The 9,592-nt window shown below is 35.1% G+C and overlaps 1 long non-coding RNA gene across 1 annotated transcript; it reads right to left on the bottom strand.

Annotated features, from left to right (window-relative positions):
- Positions 1 to 8,276: 8,276 nt before the first annotated feature.
- Positions 8,277 to 9,027, bottom strand: LOC102623399 (uncharacterized). Its single transcript, XR_369843.4, has 2 exons — positions 8,694 to 9,027; positions 8,277 to 8,599 (listed from the first exon to the last, which is right to left on the bottom strand). It is a non-coding gene; the product is annotated as an uncharacterized LOC102623399 (long non-coding RNA).
- Between the last annotated feature and the right edge of the window lie 565 nt (positions 9,028 to 9,592).

The following is a 9,592-nucleotide window of genomic DNA, read 5'->3' on the forward strand; positions in this document are numbered from 1 at the left end:
TAATTCTGTTTGTTATTTTCAACTTAATCAAGATTTTCAGCAATTAAGTCATTAAGTTATTAAGCTAATCTTTTTAGTTTTTTATTTAATCTAAAAAGTTTGAATACTATCATTAAAAGATATTTTCCAAAATATTCCTATCTAATTAATTAATTTTCATTCTTAACTAAATAAAATTTAATAATTAACATTATCACCCATCTGTATATAACTTTTGATAATATATAGTGGTAGATTATTATTATTTTTATCTTTTAATTTTGTTCAAATTAGCATTATTTATCTTCATAAATTTTTGTGAATATTTTTCATATAAAAACATCACAAACTATAATAAAATTAATTAACATATATAATATAAAATATTAAAAAGTTATACTCAATTGAATATGATTTATGTTATGATAATTTATTACGTTATTTATATTCTTTGAGATATTTATTATTTGTTTAACATTATAATTTGTAAGGGCATAAATCAGATTTTTTAAGTTAAAAAAGCAAACAACTTAATATTTATTTTTAGCTATTCATACAAAAAAAAAAGTCATTTACATTCAGACTTTCAGCTCTATTAAGAATCCAGACTAATTTAGGTCTATTCAGATTTTAGATAAAAAAATAAACGACACCTTAATCTAAAAACGTTAGGTTTTGGAGTTTAAATTGCAAAATTGAAAATAAATTAAATCCTATCCTTATAATTCTTTGAATGCAGTTGTCCAAATCTCCTATACAAAGAGAAGATCCAAATTCTATATTAATTAATTGTGCGAACTACGCGGGTATCATTGGATCCCATGGCTCGCTGATCACGATCATTAACTAGAAAATTGTGGATAAAAAGTAGAAAGAAACTGAAAAACGTATATAAAGTCTGTCGTCAATAGTTCATGATTATTGGTAACAGCTAAAATGTTCATGATGACAGATTATTGAGATTTAAATTGGCATTTTGCAACAATTTCAGATTTGCGTCCTTATGGAGTTGTAGTTCTCAAACTGTAGTCTACATTAATTAGAAGACTTGGTGATTTACTTATTTTGCTAAAATTAGGATTTATGTCGTTTTTATCAGGGAGACTACCTGAGGAATTATGGTAGCATAATTCTTCCCTATAAATAGGATGTATCCTACACATGGAAGACAGTTTCACCGTAGGAATAATAACTCTATTTTTAAAATAAACTAGATTAAGCTTAACTATATATTTAGCTATAATTTTCAAAGTATTTTTTACCAGTCGTTTTGGACACCACGGGTGACTTCACTTAGGAGATAGCAATTGAGGGCAGACAAAAACGTCAAAGTGATTTCTGAAAAAATTAAGAAACACGTTTCTAACTTCCTCATTTTTTGGCCCCAAAAAAAAAAAAAACGGAAGACTATATCTCATAGCTGTTAAAGTCATGGCTGGCACCGGCCATCTAGATGGGCGGTGCCATGCCATTCAACATGGCCCGCCATTCTTGGTGGTGCCGTGTTGACTTGTTATTAAAAAAAAAAAAAAAGGGAGCCAAAATTTTGGCTATATAAAGAGGGCTTCCCACCCTCATTTTTGCATTCAATTTGTGAGAGAGAAAAACAGAGAGCTTGAGTAATTTTCAGAGCTTAAAATTATAAAGCTTTTGTGAGTCTAGTGAGTGAGAGATTGGGTGTATTGGAGTTCTGGGAAGTGAGCCAAAATATTATAATACTTGTAATCCTCATAGTATTGGGGTTCTGGGAAGTGAGTCAAAATATTATAATACTTGTAATCCTCATATCACTAGTGAAATATTTTCCTTCTGTCTTCGCCCGTGGACGTAGGCTAAAAGCCGAACCACGTAATTTATGGTGTCCTCTTTTGTGCTTGTTCTTTATTTTCTTCCAATTTTATTTTAGATGCGTGTCTGCTTCACCCACCAATTTCCTAACAGTGGTATCAGAGCTATTGGTTGTATTTTTGGAGTCGGGGTACTGTTCACGTAAGGGTACTATTCACGCATACGATACTATTCACATATACGGTATTGTTCACGTATACGGTATTGTTCATATATATGGTACTGTTCACGAGAAACGGTGGGAGCGATTCAAGAATTTGGCGGTACAAAGCAGGGAATAGTGGTTTGAGTAAAGCAACTGTTGTGTGATTTTGTACATGTCTAGGAAAGTTCTGTCACAAAGGCGATAAGAGCTTAAAGAGTCTGGGTTTTAAGTGGGACCATTGTGACCCTTCCAGTCTTTCCTGGGAACTTTCCTGGTGTGCATTCTCACACATACTCACAGCTATTCAAGGTGATACACTAGTTTGTGTACAAAATTTATCAACAAAATAGCGGCAAAATATGAAATTGAGAAGTTTAACGGAAATAATTTTTCGTTGTGGAAAATGAAGATGAAAATTGTTTTGAGGAAAAAAAATTGCTTGGCAGCAATTGGAGAAAAGCCCATGGAGATAACTGATGACAAGTGGAACGAGATAGATGGCAACACCATTTCTGATCTACACTTGGCACTTGAAGACGGAGTATTATCCAGTGTGGCGGAGAAAAATACCGCGAAGGAAATATGGGATACTCTTACAAAATTGTAAGAGCACAAGTCACTACACAACAAAATCTTCTTGAAAAAGAAACTCTATACTCTTCGAATGGCGGAATCTACACTGGTGACCGACCACATCAATACCTTGAAGACTCTATTTTCACAACTTACAATGTTGGGTCATAATATAGAGGGGAATGAACGTGCATAACTTCTACTTCAAAGTCTACCAGATTCGTATGATCAACTCAGCATCAACCTGATGAACAACAATCCAGCAGACAGTCTAGTTTTTGACGATGTTGCAGCCTCTGTATTAAATGAGGAAAGCAGGCGGAAAAAATAAGGAAAACAGACAAGCAAGTTCGCAGCAAGCGGAGGCACTATCGGTGACGAGAGGGAGATCAACGGAACGTGGCCCCAGTGGGAGTCACAATCATGATAGATCAAAATCCAGAAGTAAGAAGAATGTTAAATGCTACAACTGTGGCAAGAAAGGGCACGTCAAGAAAGAGTGTTGGAGTAACCAGAAGAGAAAAGAAGGTAAAGAACCTGAGTCATCAAATGCTCAGGGGTGTGTAGTAAGTACCTCGAATGATGGCGAAATTCTATACAGCGAGGCAACAACTGTTTCAGAAGGCAGAAAATGACTATCTGATGTCTGACTTATAGACTCAGGAGCTACCTGGCACATGACCTCTCGGAGAGAATGGGTCCACACATATGAACCTATCTCAGGAGGATCTGTATATATGAGTAATGATCATGCCTTGGAGATCGCTGGTATTGGTACTATTAAAATAAAAATGTTTGATGGTACAATTCGCACAATTGGGGAGGTACGACATGTCAACGGCTTGAAGAAAAATCTATTGTCTCTGGGACAAATGGATAGTCATGGGTGCAAAACTCATGTGGAGAATGGAATTATGAAGATCATTAAAGGCGCGCTTGTATTGATGAAGGTATAAAAGATCGATGCTAATCTATTCATGCTTAAAGGAGAAATACTACAAGAGGCTGATGCGTGTGTCGCATCAAATGGAGAAGAGTCAACGATAATGTGGCATCTCAAACTTGGCCACATGTCAGAACAAGGTTTGAAGATTTTCTCTGATCGAAAATTACTTTCGGGGCTCAAATTGGTAAGTTTACCATTTTGCGAGTATTGTGTTACAAGTAAGCAGTATAGATTAAAATTCAGTTGATTTATTGCTAGAAGTAAATGCATTCTAGACTTGATTCATTATGATGTTTGGGAATCACCGGATATATTCATGGGAGGTACAAAGTACATGGTGACTTTCATTGATGATTATTCCAGAAGATGTTGGGTGTATCAAATTAAGAAAAAGTCAGATGTATTTTCAGTGTTTAAAGAATACAAAGTGCGGGTGGAACTTGAATCTGGTAACAAAATCAAGTGCTTGAGGACAGATAATGGTGGAGAGTATACAGACGGCGAGTTTTTTGCTTTCTATAAACAAGAAGGTATTCAGAGGCAGTTCACGGTGGCATACACTCCTCAACAAAATGGAGTGGCAGAGTGGATGAATAGAACTCTTACAGAATAGATAAGAGCTATGTTGAGGACTGCTGGTCTACCCAATTCATTCTGGGCAGAAGCAGCCAAAGCTGCTTGTTATATAGTAAATCGATCGCCATCTACAACAATTGGGCTGAAGACAGCGATGGAGATGTGGGCTGGAAAACTAGCTGATTATTCCTACCTACATGCATTTGGATGTCCTGTGTACGTGATGTACAATGCCCAAGAAAGAACAAAGCTGGATGCAAAATCTAGAAGATGTATCTTCTTAGGGTATGCTGATGGAGTAAAGGGGTATCGTCTGTGGGACCCTACTGCCCACAAGATCGTCATCAGCAGAGATGTTATTTTTATAGAAGATCAACTGCAAAGGAGAGATGAGGATGATAGCAGTGTAAAAGAAAAGTCAGAGACTATGCCGATATATGTGGAAAATAATCCAGAAGATTCAGATTCTTCTGAAGCAGCACCAGAGCACGAGCAACAAGTACCAGTCTAGTTCGAGGCTCTAGAAGTTCGTCGGTCAACTCGTGAGAGACGACCGCTCGGAGTATGTCACAGAGATCAATGTTACGTACTGTCTTCTAACAGAGGATGAAGAGCCATCAACTTTCCATGAAGCTTTAGAAAGCTTAGATGTTTCTTTGTGGATGACAGCAATGCAGAAAGAAATTGAAGCTCTACACAAGAATAAGACATGGGAACTTGTACCACTACCACATGGAAGAAAAGCCATTGGAAACAAATGGGTCTACAAGATCAAACGTGATGGCAATAAAAGGTATCGTGCAAGATTGGTAGTGAAAGGATATGCTCAGAAAGAAGGTATTGACTTCAACGAGATATTTTCTCCGGTGGCTCGACTCACAACAGTCAGAATAGTCTTGGCAATGTGTGCTACATTTGACCTACATCTAGAGCAGTTAGATGTGAAAACTGCATTTCTCCATGGAGAACTTAAAGAAGAAATACATATGCTCCAACCAGAAGGTTTTGCAAAAATAGGAAAGGAGAACTTGGTTTGCAGGTTGAACAAATCTCTATTTGGTCTCAAACAAGCGCCGAGGTGTTGGTATAAGAGATTTGATTCCTTCATCATGAGCCCTGGATACAACAGAATCAGTTCAGACCATTGTGCATATTACAAGAGGTTTGAAGAAAATGATTTCATTATTTTGTTGTTGTATGTGGATGACATGTTGGTAGCAGGCCCCAACAAAGATCGAATCCAAGAATTGAAGGCACAATTGGCTAGGGAGTTTGAAATGAAGGACTTGGGACCAGCAAACAAGATTCTAGGGATGCAAATTCACCGAGATAGAAATAACAGGAAGATTTGACTTTCACAGAAGAACTATTTGAAGAAAATCTTGTGGCGCTTCAACATGCAAGATTGTAAGTCAATTTCTACCCCACTTCCTGTTAATTTCAAATTATCCTCAAGTATGTGTCCTAGCAATGAAGCAGAGAGGAAGGAGATGTCTCAGTACCGTATGCATCAGCAGTAGGAAGTTTAATGTTCGCTATGATATGTACTAGACCAGACATTGTACAAGCAGTGGGAGCAGTCAGTCGATACATGGCGAATCCTGGTAGAGAGCATTGGATAGCTGTGAAGAGGATTCTAAGATACATCAGAGGAACCTCAGATGTTGCATTATGTTATGGAGGATCAAAGTTTATTGTTAGGGGCTATGTGGATTTAGATTTTGCAGGAGACATTGATAAAAGGAAATCCACTATTGGTTATGTGTTTACACTTACGGGAGCAGCTATAAGCTGGGTTTCGAAACTGCAGACCGTTGTGACCTTATCTACAACAAAAGCAGAATACATGGCAGCTACACAAGCTTGTAAGGAAGCGATTTGGATACAAAGGTTATTGGAGGAGCTTGGTCACAAACAAGAGAAAATTTCTGTGTTTTGTGACAGTCAGAGTGCCTTGCACATTGCAAGGAATCCAACCTTTCATTCCAGGACAAAACACATAGGAGTTCAGTATCACTTCGTTCAAGAAATAGTGGAAGACGGAAGTGTGGATTTATAGAAAATCCATACGAAAGAGAACGTAGTAGATGTTTTGACCAAGCCAATCAATACTGACAAGTTTGTCTGGAGTAGATCCTCTTGTGGCCTAGCAGAGACGTAGGCAACATGATTATGGTGAAGCAGAAAGGATGGTGTGGAGATTGATTGATTCTCAATCTAATCTCCAAGTGGGAGAATGTTAAAGTCATGGCTGGCACCGGCCATCTAGATGGGCGGTGCCATGCCATTCAACACAGCCCGCCATTCTTGGTGGTGCCGTGTTGACTTGTTATAAAAAAAAAAAAAAAAGAGCCAAAATTTTGGCTGTATAAAGAGGGCTTCCCACCCTCATTTTTGCATTCAATTTGTGAGAGAGAAAAACAGAGAGCTTGAGTAATTTTCAGAGCTTAAAATTATAAAGCTCTTGTGAGTCTAGTGAGTGAGAGATTGGGTGTATTGAGGTTCTGGGAAGTGAGCCAAAATATTATAATACTTGTAATCCTCATATCACTAGTGAAATATTTTCCTTCTGTCTTCGCCCGTGGACGTAGGCTAAAAGCCGAACCACGTTATTTTTAGTGTCCTCTTTTGTGCTTGTTCTTTATTTTCTTCCAATTTTATTTTAGATGCGTGTCTGCTTCGCCCACCAATTTCCTAACAATTGCATAATCAAATTGTTCAAGATCGTCTTATAATTTAATTTTTCAAAAGATATGAAAAATATTATGATATTTGTTACTTAAATTTTTCCATGACTGGGATTGAATTTACTTTGCACTTGCCTTGTTGAGCAATAAAACTCATTGTGTTATTGGCTAATCAAAATTCTAAAACCAACAGACAATTAAATAACCAATGTTTGGGAAACAAAAATTCTCCTCTTTCTCATATTTCTTGTTCACCCAAACAAACTTTGATAATTGATCTGCGATATCAATATTATTCTAGGGACCAAAATTGAATCAAGAATAAGAAAAAGAAACGATTATTTATGCATGCAAAATAATTTGCAAACTAACAGCATAAGTTAAATTGCAGATACGTAAAAACAACAAGAATGGATTTAATTCTAGCCTAAAATTAAGAACTTTTCAAAAAAAAAAATTAACTTATTTTCGATTGGGTATTGCTGCATATGTAACTTTTAATTCATTTGATGGCATTAAAAAAAAAAAGGTTTGAATTGCTATTTCTTGGCACTGTGAGAAAGTGGAATCGCATCAGAAAAACAAAATTCATGAATCGCACGAGAATGAAATTATCCGAATTTTTTTATATTTTGAATCCTTTCCGTCCTGATTTTCTTTCTATCTCAAATTGCTTGTCAAAGTTTTAGGCCTTTGAGAGATAAGAAAAAACGTGAGAGAGAGAGAGAGAGGGAGAAGAAGATCAGAAGAAGCACCATTAAGAGATAAGAAAAAAGTTATGGGATTTGGTGTGTAATACGGAAAGCTCAATGTAAATTAAATCCTAACTATAAAAAAATTTAAATGACGTGGCATAATTTCTTACAAAATTCAGAAAAAATTAGATTAAGAGAGGATTCATATCCGAATCAAACACCCTTCAGATTTCAGTCAATGAATATTAATAATTAAATGTAATTTAATCGGATAAAAACACCAAAAATTAAGTCCTCAATTTTCTTGATGAAAATATTACAGTGGAGTATTTTCCAAACAAAATACTACTAGACTTAAAAGACGGAACCATACAAGTAGCATGGAAGCAGATTCTAGGAGTGCAGATAACAAGATTACCCGGCCTCCAAATCCAATGGGAAGTGGTCATATACCAGTGGCAATTAAAATAGTGCAGCTTTTTCTAATTCTTTTTCCATTTTCTTTATTTTTTCAGAAAACAACTGCTTATTTGATGATGTTTTTGTGCCTTGCGAAGCTGCAAATAACATTACAGGATGTCGTAGAGGTAGAAGAAATGATTGTTCCGGTTACAAAATAGTACAATTTTTTTACCATCTTGGGGCTACAATATCCTTTATGGCGGATCAAGAGGATATTGTCGGTAAATGAATAAAATGTAACCTTTCATATAATTGAAAGGTATATTGTCTTTTTACACAACAAATGTGTGAATTTATTTCAGAACAATATTTAGGAAGAGAAAGCGTAATTAAACCGATATGTATAAACTAACATAACCAATATGTTGACACACATAGTAACTTTTATTTATTTATTTTCCTTTTAAGGAAATCATTTTGTAAATAAAGAAAACCTCTTTTACATATCAAGAGATCTTGTAAGCTGAATTGAACCAAACTAAGATACTAACATGATTGATAGGTAACAATATACCTATCATTTATTTAATTAAACATAACATTAAAAAATAGCACTACACTTAACCCATACGGTCGGGGTTTCTCCCATATTGAGGGACAACAAGAAGATCAAGGTTGTCATTCACCATATCATCATCAGCAATACTGTGCCACGGCTGGACGTTCACAGTCTCCGACCACTTATTACCTGAAAAATTCATATTAGAAAATATATTTATAAATGCATATACTAAAATAAGAATTATAAATGAAATAAACTGAAATGAAGTTGGCCTGTAAACCTGCACAGGTAGTTTCCATGTTCGCAGAAAGATCTCTGCTTACGGGGAAGAAAGCTCAAAAGTAGTTAAGTTGCTTTTGCGATTTCTTGCTTCCGGTTTGATAATTTGATGTAATATATATAGGTGATTCAAGTATGCCTCTTGATTCCCAAAAGAAAAAAAAAGGTATGCTGTTGGGTAAGTAGATAAAGAATAACCGGCTACAGTTCAATTACACTAATTACAAGGGAAAACTGTCGCAATTAACACAGCAGACTTTTCTTTCGCATCTCATTGCTACAATAATTTTGGAAATTACAAAGTTTCTTTTAGTCGGTTTCGTCTTGGACATAGCTAGTGAAAGATGGTTTTGGAAATGAAAATTTCCAATTACCAATTTCAATTTTGTTATTAAAAAGAAAATCATTCCGTCAAAAGTTTATTTTCTAACATATAAAGGGGGAAAATAAAAAAAAAGCTTAAATTCAAAGTGATGAAATTTTAATAGTTTAAATATTTGGATTGTCATGTTTGACAATGGTTCTTAATTTGTTTATAGTCTTACGATATTTTTTCTTTGTTTGACGTAAGTGTGAGACAACAATGAAAATTTGTCTATTCCAATTTTATTAAGATCTTATCATCAGAATAATAATAATAAAATTTGTTTGATTGTATAAGAAAATTTGTATGATAAATTATAAATGGACTATTATTATAATTATTTTAAATAATCGAATTTGCTAGACTTGATCAATTGAGCCAATAAAAGAAATAAAGTCACTAATGTCCTATTAAAAAACTTGACATGCATTATGCATGTCTCCAAATAATTCAAATGAGAAACACATCAAATTAGTGAAGATCAATTTCCAATTCGTAACAGATGTTAATAACGCAGGCATGCATAAATGAAACAA

Source organism: Citrus sinensis, chromosome 5, assembly GCF_022201045.2.
Source record: "Citrus sinensis cultivar Valencia sweet orange chromosome 5, DVS_A1.0, whole genome shotgun sequence".
NCBI classification, from domain to species: domain Eukaryota; kingdom Viridiplantae; phylum Streptophyta; class Magnoliopsida; order Sapindales; family Rutaceae; genus Citrus; species Citrus sinensis.